Source organism: Calliopsis andreniformis, chromosome 6 (genome assembly GCF_051401765.1).
Source record: "Calliopsis andreniformis isolate RMS-2024a chromosome 6, iyCalAndr_principal, whole genome shotgun sequence".
Taxonomy (NCBI): Eukaryota; Metazoa; Arthropoda; class Insecta; order Hymenoptera; family Andrenidae; genus Calliopsis; species Calliopsis andreniformis.
Genome location: NC_135067.1, coordinates 3,639,308 through 3,653,629, shown reverse-complemented (window position 1 = coordinate 3,653,629; position 14,322 = coordinate 3,639,308). Strand labels below are relative to the sequence as shown.

Genomic DNA, 14,322 nt, shown 5'->3' with positions numbered 1-14,322 from the left:
TGATTTGCAGTTGAAATTATCGGAAAATCGAGAATATAGGTTGCGATAAGAACCGATGTATAGGTTCAACGCGCTCTCACCTAATTTCGTCTGGCAATGACGATCAATTTTTTAATTAAAAATTTAACACATTTGGTTTTACACTGTTTTATTAAGTGTAATATTTAATGTCCATTGATAGTTACCGTTACTTCCTTGGAAATTAATAATGACAGTAGCACAAAAGCTTCCGAGGCAAAATTAGCTCGCTTGTTACTATTATAATGCTATTCCGTCAGATACGGAAACGCACGAAACTGTAGAAAGGACAAAGGGGAGCCATTCACTGTCGCGTGATCGTCAACAATTAAGCGGGAAATCATGGCTTATCAAATTTCACCTCGCAGATTAATTTCGAGTCTGGATTAGCTTTTAATTACATCCATTTATCAGAGTAACGCCATGATTTATTAAGTACACATCATAGGAATAATGCATTATATTTTAATGCTCTCATGCCAAATGCCATCTTCAACATTCCATGTGTTTTCCATAAGAAAGATGCTATCACAAGAGGCTAAATTGTGTGGATGGAAAATCCATTCATTTTACAAGAACATCTTGTCTTAAATGAAGGACGTCACATTAGTTTTTTTTGGTTACTATGTATAAGATTTGACTGACAAAATGGTGTTCATATGGCAGATTTCTTTTAATTTATCGAAATTTACAATCGTGCTCTTTCCATACGAAGAGTTGCTAATGTTCATGAGCCACTTTCTCTCAAACTAATGAAGCAATTTCGATTAAATTTTCAATAAGTACTTTACTAATAGTGCTAAATAAATTGAGCAGTCGGTTTTCTTAGAATCCGTTTAGGAAAAAGTTGTATGATGCTTGATAGACCGTATAAAAGAAAAATGATTACTTTTATTCTCCAAAAATCTACAAGCATTGTTTTTAAAGAATTTTACAGGAGTGCTATTTTTCGATATGCGGTGATAATTTTTGTTGTTAATTATTTAATTTCTAAAATAAATATTTTTGCACTTTTAGTGCCCAGAAGATAACAAAGGTCTACCAAATTATCAAACAGAGAAAATAATGCAAATTGTCAAAATTATCAATAAAAAAAAAAAATTACGTTTTTGTTATTTTTTGAGTAGTAGGTTCTTTTAAGCATGAGTCAAAAAATTAATGATTTAATCAAATTTATGCAACATAATTATATTTTGTTTTTGTAGAAATGGAACAAACAATATAGAATCATGGTTGGGTAGATTGCGTAAGAATATAGTGAGGCAGATTATATAAGACTTCAGTAGAATAAAGTATGAGAACATAGTATGTATAGACTATGCAACGTGGCAATAGAATAAGCTGCACAGAAAGATAATAGAATACTTTACAAATCTTCAGGATTAAACTACGTATTTCCCAAAAAAGCTAATACAGGAAACCATACAAAGCTGTAGATTACATTTCATATAAATATAGTAAGGTAAACTATACAAAATGACAATGGGGTAACATGTATAAAAGAAGTACCTTAATAACAGGCAAACAATACTAAAACGTAACAGAAAACCTTAAAAAAGATTATAGCTAAATAAACTATAAAAGACCAAGTCAAGGCAGATCATATTGCACGCAATGTTTATTATAATTAACTGATTACCATTCATACACTACAATTAACATATTACCGTATAATCACACATTTACTACACTTTCTCAAAAGAACTTCCTCCCCTAATCGAATCGTCGCGTTGAATAATTTAACATATACTTATCATTTCGATTTAGCGTACACTTCTATTCCAGAGAAGGTAATTCAGTAAAATGTTTCAGAGACTGTTTGCATGACAAATAGAGCACGAAAGCTTGCAGGTCACGAAACCTACTTTACGTCTAAGTATTTCGAACTCCAATAACTTGATCGTGGCTTGTTGCAAAAGTATGACCCTTCTCGTAACTTTTATCCCTGGTATGATAACATGAGATACGAGAGATCTGCGCACGTGCTGGATGCAGGGGAGACAGAAACACGCATCCTTATTCATTTTCTCTTTCCCCCTCTTTCTAGTCAAATTTGAGTCATATTTCATGTTATTTCAACACCTAGTATAATACTGAAACAAACCAAAACTATGAAATACAAGGAAAAAAGACTTTAGTATATGTAGCTGAAGCAACAATCAAGGTAAGTAGACGACATAAAATCTGTTATGTAATATTTGTTCTCCTAGCAATATGAATAAACTGAAACGTTCAAATATGGAAAACAGTGTTCTTAGTCACGAGGTAGATTTATCAATTCAAAATTGCAGAGTCTGAAAAATGTGTATACACGTTTGACTAAAACCTAGATCTACAAGGGAGCTCCAACGATTGACTGTTCGTCAATGTTTACAAAACATTCGATCAGAATCGTGAGGCTATATTTGGCTTTGAATAATTTATGGAAACAGCTTGAATGGAGAGAATGCGAGGATAAAGCGAAGAAATCCACCGTCGAAAACATTGACATCATCCATTGTCGACGGTGATGTTCCCAAAATATTCAAGGCTTTAATGAGCCCCGGCAGTATTGATTGACAGGAACAATTTTTCGTAAAAATGACGAGAAGAGAAGTGAAGTACGATTAATCAATTTACGAGATACAATGTTATTCAACAAAACATTAAACACGATAAATAATACCCTTAGCCACTCGTGTAGAGCTGTAATGATTTTATGCTACATTTTTTAATTTTAATTCCTAAATTATTATAGATAATATATGCTGTGCGTAATATCATGTCTATTCTAGGTAGTATGTCTGTGACTGTAAAGTAAAACGATTTATGCCACTTTTTTTAAAAAATTCAAGTTAAAGCCTTAATTGCACTGATCTCTACATGTATAACACAGACACAACTTGGTGCCTCCTTTTGAACGCATCCATGACGCTATAGATTGAAAATTTATGCCAACTCAATATGGCGACACAGGCCAAGCTATGCAAAATCGATACTATGCCATATGCATAGTCAATACCACGTACATTTAGTCGATTGCATATGGTAATAATTTTTTTTAGATTTTCGTACAGGAATTTTGGTTGATTTAAATTTTATGCTAAAAGTTGCTACAAATATTTAATTTAGGGTATCATGACTGCCTTTCAATTGGGGGAAGAAGCTCTTAACATGACGATTGGAAGCTAATAGCTTCAAGCTATGATCTCTCCAGTGCTGTATACAGATCAGTGCTTAATTAAGATTTAAGATACAGAATTTATATTTTTTGAAAAAAGAAATAGTATGAAAAGAGGCTCTTCACTTAAAAGTAAGTATTTAAGAAGTTCAAGTTGAAACTTTAAACGTAAACATCTCGAAATCAAAAACATGTGACTTAGATTATTTTGCCTTACAGTCAAATGCAGATAGTATGTATGCACCAAAAAATATACGAAGCTTTAAAATTAGTGTACATGTATAACGGAATATTAATATTAAATTTTTTCTACCAATTAAGTGTCATTATGGGCAAAGTTTCTTCCTTATGTATTAAAAACTTTTAATAAAGAGTGTGAAATAGTATCCTAAGACTTCTACATGTATCTAAACAAAGGCTCCATTTTATTTCCGCTCGACCCGAGAACTTTTATGTCGGGTATCGAAGCGTTTTATGAGACCATTTCAACCCCAACTAGCAGTCTCGCCCCAAACCTGCCTCTCGTCTACTTTGACTCTGTGCAGGCTATTCTACTTGTAGGCGTCGAATTGCACGTTCACCTTCATTTAACAGAATCAGAAGCATGTTGCGAAGCTGCTTGCGAGCAATCACACGAGTTCAAGGTTACGTTGATGGCCCTTTTCCTCTCCACTCAGTGGTTCGCCACTTTGCAGAACACTCGACGTTGCAATCGCGTAAAGTTCGAGAATTTCGTGGCGAGAAACGGAGCGAAGCCAATCGAGGGTCCAAAAAGCTTCGGGGGCGAGGCGAAAGTGGAAGAAGGAACAAACGGAACAGGGAAAAGCTATTCAAGAGGGTGCAACGTTCGATTGACCGTTTCGAAAGGCGCGGAAATGGAATCCGACACCCTAAGAACAGCCTCCTTCCAGCGATTCCTTTTCCCCCTAGAAACGGTGTTTACAGTGCAACAAAACTACTTGTGCCTTTAAGGAGCAACCCTCACCCTATCGTACGTGAGGAGCTCAGGCCGAGATCAAAATGGTGGTTGTGTAACCACATAAAGATCGTGGAAATTGTAACATGTGGTACAAGGGTGCGTGGTTCTGCGATTGTGTGAGCAAGATTTTAGGGGAATCCATGATTTTAAAAACAGTATGTATTTTTCAGACAGAAATAAAACTAGAAAGGATGTTTCTTAGAGGAGAGAGGAAAGGATTTCGTAAGTGTTCAGACTTACTTAGAGTAAGTACTCTGATTTTCTAAAGGAAATTCTGAAAAGAAGAATCTACAATTTTAGAAAGCTATTGAATTTGTAAAAATAGAAGTACATTAGTTAAAATCTTAGGTGTTACAAAAGAGAAGTATATGATTTTTTAAACTTTCCTAAGTTATATCACTTTCGAAATACATGTACGATATGGCAATTATAGAAATAAAAGTAAATGGGCTAACATCTAAAGCGTTATGTGATGAAAACAACATTAATGATTCAAATCAAGCATGACAGTCATATACAGAGATCTTAAGTAAACAAAACTAAATGATTTCAAATTTAAAGCTTCTTAAAATTCTTCAGGGAAAGCACTATGACTATGTGCAGAAGATATTAAAGGATCAATCATTCTGAAAATAAATACTTGAATAGTCTAAAAACTATGGTATTAAATAAGAAGCTAGAGGAAGACATTATCAATACAAGTTTCGTGGAGTAATTACCTTTCAAACAGGATTTAGAAGTGGCTTTATAGTTAAGACACATGTCGATTGCAACAAATGATACCTGTCACCGAACTATCCATTTATTTCAAATTTTGACAGAGGAAGGATCGAAAGGAGCTTCGAATTTCGCGAGACAGCTGTAACTGGCAACGTAAAATATTCAGCATGAGCCTCTAAATAAGTGTCCCTATAAATAGGAGTAGGTCTATTAGCGGAAGATGTAGAGTCCGGCTAGCGCTTCTCGATGAGAGGCGAAATTCGACTAACGTATACGGAAAGAAGTGGAAGTAAGAAAGATATTGATGAGAGAAGTAGAAGAAAGATTTTGTGTCGACTAACAGAAATCTGTAAGAAGAGATATCGCTTCGATTTCAAAGCAATTTTTCTGAATTTGTGTCAAGTATCTACGAGTACGATTTTTTGAATAAGCGTTAAGGCAAAATACAATTTAATCGATTTTTCATGTCATTTAAAAGTATTTTTTGACAGTGAGTAAACTTTTCAGTAGAATATTTGTTAGATTCTTGAAAATGAACTATTTCTAAACCAAACTTATTATAAATCTAAGTAGATTTTTGATAAGAGTCTAAACTAGAATTTGGATGAATTACTTTGGGAAATTTATGGATATTTAAGTTATTGACTTTGGGTGAATTTTTAAGCTAGTTTTTGACAGTACCTGAGTATTCTAGACTCTGAGCAAACCTTTTAAGGTGTCTTTTTAGTACCTATAACCTGAGTATCATTTTCAGCAAATTTCTTGAGAAAACTCTGAATAAACTTTGTACTGTGTCAAGTATGTGTATGATTTCGTCATGGTTCTCGTATTACGAGAAATAAAATCTGTAATATTTTCTGAATAGAAAAGATTACAATATTATTATAATTTCTAAGCATTCAGTAGATATTATACGTATGATCAATGGAATTTGAGTTTAAACAAATTATTTAATACATTTTGAATTGAACAGAAATTAAATAGCTTTCTAAGCAAAGTTTCGATAAATTTTCAATTGAATTTTCCAATGAAATTCAAGCAACGTTCAAACGAAACCCCACAAACTCCAAGCAATTACAACATTTAAATTCAGCCAACCATACCCAAAGAACAGCAAACAAATTCGCGTGGAATTCGAGTGTGCCGAAATAAACTCGATTTATCTACAAATTCAGCTATACATCACTGGTAATGAATACTCCAACGAGCAACAAATTGCTCTTGCAACAAGGAAACAACCACGCGATTCGAATTCCGAATGATCTCTTCCTCCCAGAAAGACAAATTGCTCAAGACAGTGATCCGTTTGAAACAATGCTCATTCAATACATCGAAAACATATCTGGTCGGTCCACACAAAGAGCTCCCAGAGCATTTATCCTAGACTGAAACGAAAGGTGGTCAAACCCACGTCCCGCGAGCGCTCGTCCGTGCCAGCACGCGGAACACTTGTCGGTCTTCTCGACCGCTCCACTTCGAAATATTAATTTATACGAGAGGGAAGCCAGACCAGCCCCGATTATCATGTAGATCGCCCGCGGATCTACTCCTCGCCGCGGGTCGATTCGACCAAACAGTAGACTTCTTATCAGCCAGCGACGCCACACACGGTAATTGAACGCCACGGCACAAAGAAGCGGAATTAAAACGGCTTGGCGGATGCGCGGAGACTCCCATTCCGCATAGAACAACGGAAAGATGCGCGGGAAGGGAACGGTACGTTTTCAATTTGAATCAGAAGAGGAAAAGCTGCCCTCGATTCATTTCGGTTAAAGTCGAACCTGCCTGAGTATTGGGGGGATTGAGGAAGATTATTCGAAGAAAAGGAGATAAAGGGTTATTAACTTGGCTAAGTTTCGAGGTTATGTTTGAAAGGTCGGAGAAAGGGTGGAGTTGTATTATAGTAGGATATTTTCTGAGATTCTTCTTAGAAAATTGCTTCAAGTGTATTTTACTAAAACACTATTTAGCTTTTTATTGAATAACATAGTCAATATACCTACTACGTATTTTTCAGTTTAAGGTGCTCGTGATTTTAGTGATATTCGATGTGACTTTAATTAAAAGTGTAATTAATTAACTCTCGGATGGCGGGTGGGGTCGTTTAGCTGGGGTTAATCACTATACGTCTATACATATAGAGTACATCTCTCGCTACAAAAAAGTTTTGATTAATAATGTTAAATATTATAAATTTTTTACGTAGTTAAACGCAAACAAAATTGCGAAGGCAGTAAATTCAATCGTGAATGATTATTTCCAGATCGTTTTCGGAGGCTTGATTCGTGAAATTGATTGAAAAATTACTAAAATATACAAACAAAGGTACAATTACTGTTACATGTGTAAAGTGTAAACGTACTGATTTTTAAAATAAAAATCTGCAACATTATGAAATGAAGTTATTTCAGTTTTTTTTCAGATAAACCCTTTACAAATGTTAACTTGGGGTGTATTAGTTTATACAGTTGTATTTGCTATGTACATTTATATAATTATGTAAGAAAAGTATACATTTTCAGTTTATAAATGTTACACCCATTTTAAGAATTCCAAACGCACAGTTCATTAACGTTTGACGAAAAACGAGAATTGTTCTTGACGTGTAATTTTATTAAATATAAATGAATAATGCATTTCAGTATTATTGAATTTAGTTACAGTATTTCTTTTTTAGTAATTATAATGGTGAGCTCAACAATCTAGTTGGGTTATATCAAGTTTTGGTGGAGATAGGAAGAAAAAGTTTGTAGAGGAGAAAAAAAGTTGAATGGGATAAGGTCTATTTTTCTACGATTTCACTCTTCTCGTAAGTTCTTTTCACTTCTTACTAAACTTTAGTTATAACTCAATCTAATTACATAGCTCACTCCGTATATTTTTCTCTTACTATTACATAATGTTGCAAATGTACAACATACTATAATTATTTCTGAAACAATATTATTTGTCTTATTTTTGTATAACAATCACTTGTGAAGATTTAAAGATACATGTTTTTTGTGTAGAATTAAAAACATCATACTCGCAAATTTATAGTTGAATATTGTTGAATCTTGGAACCTCGATTGCTGTGAGTGAATCTCACTTTTATCTAGTGAGAATAATAAATGAGAGGTAAATATCAGAATTATAAGTTTAGAATGTTTCTTTTTAATGTCAATAATTGTAAAAACCTTGATGAATGAATATTTTTGCATTCCTAATAATCATAAAGTTTATCGAATTTTAATTTTTTCGAAGAATGTACTTAAACTCTGTTTTGAAGAAAGGTAAAACTATTTTAATTTTTAGATTTACTTGAAGAGAATGGGTTGAAGACTGTGTACATGTTTACAGAAAGATCAAAAAACAAATACGTATTGCTTAGTGAAAAGCTCAGGTTTCGTTTTGAGGGAATCGAACAAAGTTATTTAGGTACATGTAGTAGTAATAAGCAAACATAAAAACAATTATATTTAGTTTCGTATATTTTGTAATTTCTAAGGAAAATGTAAACATTTTAAAGGAAAAAGTAAATAACTTTAGTTTCAAAAATATGGAAGTGTTTAAGAATAAGTAATTAAAAATATGAAACCTTTTAGAAATATAAAAAAAGATTTCTTTGTTTATAAACAATGATTATTAAAATGAAATTTTAATCCTGATTTGTTTTTATGCAGAACTGAAGATACGATAACAATTCAATAAAATATTTATTAAATGGAGTAGTATTGCTTTCATTTGTAAATAAATTAAAAAGGTTTTATTTCTAGAGTGCATTTTTAATTCAGCTTAGTAAAGAAGTGAAAATTTTCTTTTAGTTTGCACGTGGTAGAGAAAAATCAGAAGAAGCTTATCAGAAAAGCTTCAATTATAAAAAGCATTGATAAAAAGTGTGTATGGACCTACGCTTGAATAAATCAGAGAAGCGAAAGAAAGAAATGTCTTCTATTTGAAACGTATTGTGCAGTTATTCATATAATTAATTTTCTGAAAAATTCTCAATTAATTATTCTCCCAAAAATTCTTTAATTTTTTTTTAATTTAACGTGAATTATTTTATATTACCTACAATAATCGTAAATGAAGGCAATATCATGAACTTTTTTTAATTGAGACAAATTTTAATTTTTTTAGAGATCTTGTTTTTACTAGGCACTAACTTCAATTATTTCAACTCCTTTCCAAAATAAATATAAAAGCTTGTCTTTAAAGCTAAGAAAAGTATACCATTGAAAAAACAGATGTTAAATCGATTTCTTAAAAATTTGTGATTCTACTTCCACTTAATTTAGACAGTCTAATTAAAACAAGTTGAGGAATTTGAAAAAGAACTGGAGAAAAACTTGTAAAATGTTAGAAAAGAATTTTAATTCCTCCGTCAGATATCTTTGATACCACTTCATACGACCTCTACGCGACAAATGACACTTTGCCAACAAGCATTCTCATCAATTCTGCACACATTCCTGTGTAATTTTATACGCGGAAACTCATGTCCTTCTACATGACGTAAAACAAACAGGAATAGACAACTACTCACTTTATGAGAAAGAAGAATCGATCTATGGGGATGGATCTTCTAACAGCAGCCCGAGGCACCAGCAACAAAAAAACGGAACCAATTTAAAAAATACGTTGATAAGGAACAGTCAGATTCGTGTCGAAAAACGATAAAAAGTTCTTTTCCAGTTCTTCACACGCACTCACGCGGGCTAACGAACTTGCACGCACCAGGAACCGGAAACGGTGAAGCAACGTGCACGTCCTCGCGCCATGAAGGCCCGCGCACCACTGACAGACTCCTCTTGCGTCGTCGGCACGCGTTACCTCGGGGAAACTCGGCTTGTGGGACGGAAAAACGGGAACGGGAGGGGACAGCTATTTCCACAAGCGCGGCATCCACAAACGAACCGCGAGAAGGGGGGAAAACGTTTCGAGATCGCGGTTTTTTGGGGATATTGCGAATATTCGACACGACGCGGGAACTACTTGCTGGCTGACTGAGGGCGGGAAATCGCGCATGCGTGCACGCTGGTGCACGCCACCATGGTGTAGCGTCCACGACGATTCAAACGAGAGGCCCAATAACAAAAATCGCCCTTTGCTTATTTAAAATTACAATTTTTTAGTTTCATCAATTTGATTCATGGAAAATATTGTGTACATAAGGATTTTTAATTTTATAGTATATAATTTTGTATTTTTGAATAAAATACATTTTTCGGTTTAAAGTGTATCGAAAAACAAGGGAAGAATAGTAAGAGAATTATTCTTAACCTTTTCATATTTTTATACTAGAAATTTTAAATTAAATGTATATAATGATCCATAGTTCATGTGTGTAGGACTGCGCACAACTTTTACATTGTTTGTAAATATACTAATTTTTCTGAAATACATGTATGAAATAGCCCGCAGTTTTGTCATTTCAATTTTCCATAGGAAAAAAGGTAAGAAAAAACTTGGATGATCCATATCTACATCATTACGCACTGTAGAATTCATTAGAATTTTGACACGTATGTCACAGTAGACGATGTAACATTAAGACGAAAGATCATGTTGTGAATTTTAGTTTACAAGGGGCAGATTATTCGAAAAATTAACTAAGAAATCATTTACTGACTATTGTAAAATAAATTTGTTTGTCTTGTGTAATATAAATAAGAAATGATTTTGATTGTCAGTTGTTATTCTTCATTTAAGCATTCAATTCTTAAAGATTCGATAAAATGTTTATTAATATTATAGATTTTTAATACCTTAACGATATTAAGTAATAATCTGTGTAAATTTTCATGGATAATATTGTTTCCGCAATGATTTTAATTTTTCTTGTAATTGTATAATTGATGCATCGATTCCGTATTTTGCTGTTAACATTATTGTATTGATTGTTATTATTATTATTATTATCATATATGTTTTTACAAGTAAATGTTTGTACTACGTAAGATTGTATTCTTCATCGAATATCATAAAAATATAGAGAAGAGACATACTTATGTATACGTATACGAGGTGTTCGACGACAGGTGTCAGAAATTTAAAGGAGAGAATCTATTCTCTCAACTAAGTCGAAAATCAAAAATAATGAAAATGCGTTTGAGGCTTCGATTTAGAGTTATAAACTGTTGAAAAGACGCCTAAATTTCGCGTGAAATATGCCTGACTCGGAATTTATTCTACTGATTTCGCCTAACTAATGCACGGCGGCATAGCAGTAGCTCAAGCCCAAGTCAGACACATCTCACACAAATTTTAGTTATTTTTACACGAATTAAACTTAAATTAACTCTAAAACGAAGTCCCAAACACAATTTCACTATTTCTGATTTTCATCCTATTTTGACATGTAGAATAGCCTCTTAAAATTTCTAACACCTGTTATCGAACACCCCGGATATAAGGTGTTTTTTTTACATTGCACATCCTAATATCTTTGTTATTTTTCCTGATACAAAAAAATATGTCAAGACAAATTTGTTTGGTTCAAAGCTAAGAATATTATGATCCGCATTTTATTCTCTCAAGGTCATTTTTTCGAGTTTTGAAGGTCATCGTAATTTTTTTGCACATTAACATGTACTTTTTATGATGTAGCATTATAGTGCACATCAAGACGAATTCAATGAACTATGACACTATAACCTCTAAATGAGCTTGAATGAAAAAATTGCCCTACTATAAAGACAATTAAAAAATACTATATTTTTGGTTTCATTATTATTTTAATTATTTTAAATTTACTCCACAATAAATGTTCAAAATGGTGTTCATTGACTTCGATACATTTTCGGGCACGAGAAAATTTTTGCTTGCATGGCTTGAATGGCATTGCAAGTATGTAAAATTCTTTCTTTCACGTTTTCTGGTGTGTAGCGTGATTCTTTAATTCAAGATCATTTTTAAAGGTCATAGTGTCATAGTTCATTGAATTCGTCTTGATGTGCACTATAGGCTGCATCAAAAAATAGCGATGACCTTCAAATTTTGAAGAAAAAAATGATCTTGAGCACATCAAACAAATTTGTCTTGATACATCTTTTCGTATCAGTAAAAATAACAAAGATATTAAGACGTGCAAGATTAAAGAAACACCCTCTATACAAATTTGTTAAAATCTAAAATTTTTTTGAAATAATCAGTTCAATAATGAAACTAGAAAAGTTACATCATTCAAATGAATTATTAAAAGTATGTCCATAAATTTGTTCCAACTAATTCCTACAATATTTAATTCCTTGTCATCAAATATTAATTGTACTTGTAAAAAATAAATAGATGTCCCAAATAGTCATGCAGGTATTGAATTATTGAATCATTGAACATATTCTGTCGGAGAACTTGTTCGTATCGATTTTCAGCGCCTTTTTTTGGGCTAAATATAAATACATTTGAAAGAAGATTACGAGAGTCACAATTTTCCAGTCTTTCTCCTCGCCCTCTCGCCATTAGTTTGTACACGTGTATACATGTTTCAGATGTGTCTGAAAACCGAAATTTCGCGAACAGACGGGTGTAACGATGAATATTAATGAACTTCAACGTCGAAAGAATATTTTAAGGGACGTCGAGCTCGGAGGAGACGAACAAAGGCGGCAGAACAACCCTCTGCAAGAGAAAGGGATTGCACGACCGCAGTTTTCTCTACTGCACTCCGCGATACACTTTCGTCGCAGACCCTACTCAACCCGAAGAGGTCGACCCGACGAAGAGTGGCTCAACGTTTCGGTGACCCTTGGTGTAACCCTGACAAGGAAGGGGAGAGATCGCCGTTACCAACCCTCGATTTTGCCCTTTCTTCCTGCTTTTCCTTGCTATTCACATCGCAAGACTGGAAGAATTCAACGTTGACGAAAGGAGTATAAAAAAGCGAAAGGAGAACGAATTTATTTTTATGTACTCTGGATTCTTCTTTCCGCTGCTTTTCATCTTCTAAAATTTTGCTAAAGCTTCTTCACGTGTAAGAGGTAATACTTCAAATGACTCGATAGCGAACCATGTCCCAGTACCTGCACACTATATCTAATTTTATGTAATTGTAAGCTTAAATACTAACCTAATGTACTTAATAAAAAACAAAGATAGTATGAAATAATGTATTCAGGTACTGGAATACAATTCAATCATCTCATTTCATCATTCAATCATCATATCAGTGGTTTAAGAATCTGGGAAGTAAATTAAAGAAGAAGCACAATGATTAACTTGGAATCATTTTTTACTCCGAATGGATTCTATTGATTGAAAGCAACATGATCGGATATTTCTTTTGTAAGTATTTTCCTGAAAATTAAGGATTATACCCCTTACATTTTCTCTTTTATTATGGATTCTAACACTCGAAGCAATAAACACTAAATTTTGAACTAAAATGTGTATATGCATTTTGTATGTATGTATATAAATGACTTAGAGGATGAAGGAGTTATTTTACAAATATGCTATTTTGAGTAAATTGAGTTTAAAGTTAATCTGTCTATATTTCTTATAGGTATAGTCTGTTATACTAAAGAGTCGTAAAAATAACGTTAGTAATACACACTATTGCTTAATAGGAAATGCAAACAGATTAACTTTAAAGTCAATTTATTCCAAATGAAATATTTTTAATATAATACTTTCATCCCCTAATCCCTTCATAATATATTGGACATCTAGATAATATTTTACAAGGTTCTTATCGAAAATATTTTTAGAACATACGGCAAACTAAAACTAGCTATTCTTATTATTCCAATAAATTATTTCCTGAACTTCCTATGTAGGGTAATTACAAATATTTAAGTTCTTCAGTAATAGTAAATGTTTTATATTATACTCTTGCCTGTTTCCTAAAATTTTAAGAAGATAATTTTTCAATCACTTAACATCACCTCAGTTTACTGAAATTGAATCTGTACCATAAAAGTCAGCTAACAGAATGATCGGCTGTACATTTTAAAAAGCTATCGCGCTTTTTAGGGCACACGTCGATCATACTCATGTTGGTAAAGGAACTCGAGCTCCTCTGAATGCATTTTCTAGTTCGAATCTCTTCAGGGAGTCGATAACTGTCGGTTTAAAACAGCTTAATAAATATCGACATATCGCAAAATCCTTTTTCTGACTGGAGAATCGCAATTCTTCCTTTTCTTGTGTGTCTATTTGAGTTTCTGGGTACTTTAAATCCTGTTTCTGTCATAGAGTAATTCGAATTGATTGTAAGTAGTGTATTCCTGACATGTGCAAAGATTAAAAAACTGAGAAACACTTTTGGAAAATGTATTCGTTAAATGCACTTGATAAAATATATTTTATTTAATTAATTTATTTAGTAAATAAAATATATTTTTTGTATATCGTTTCAAGTAATATTTAAAATTTATTTTTTTAACAAAAATTTAAGACAGTTAAGGAACTACATCATTGGTATCTATTTATTTTTTCTCGTGTTAATAAAAAGGGAAGTTTAAAA

At 32.8% G+C, this 14,322-nt stretch overlaps 1 protein-coding gene across 1 annotated transcript in view; it reads right to left on the bottom strand.

The window, feature by feature from the left end:
* Stacl (SH3 and cysteine-rich domain-containing protein) overlaps window positions 1-9,672 on the bottom strand; it is a 94,985-nt gene extending 85,313 nt beyond the window's left edge. Inside the window, exon 1 of the mRNA XM_076381116.1 lies at window positions 9,403-9,672. The gene's annotated coding sequence lies outside the window, so the exon portion shown is untranslated. The remainder of the gene's footprint in view (window positions 1-9,402) is intronic.
* Window positions 9,673-14,322: the final 4,650 nt, after the last annotated feature.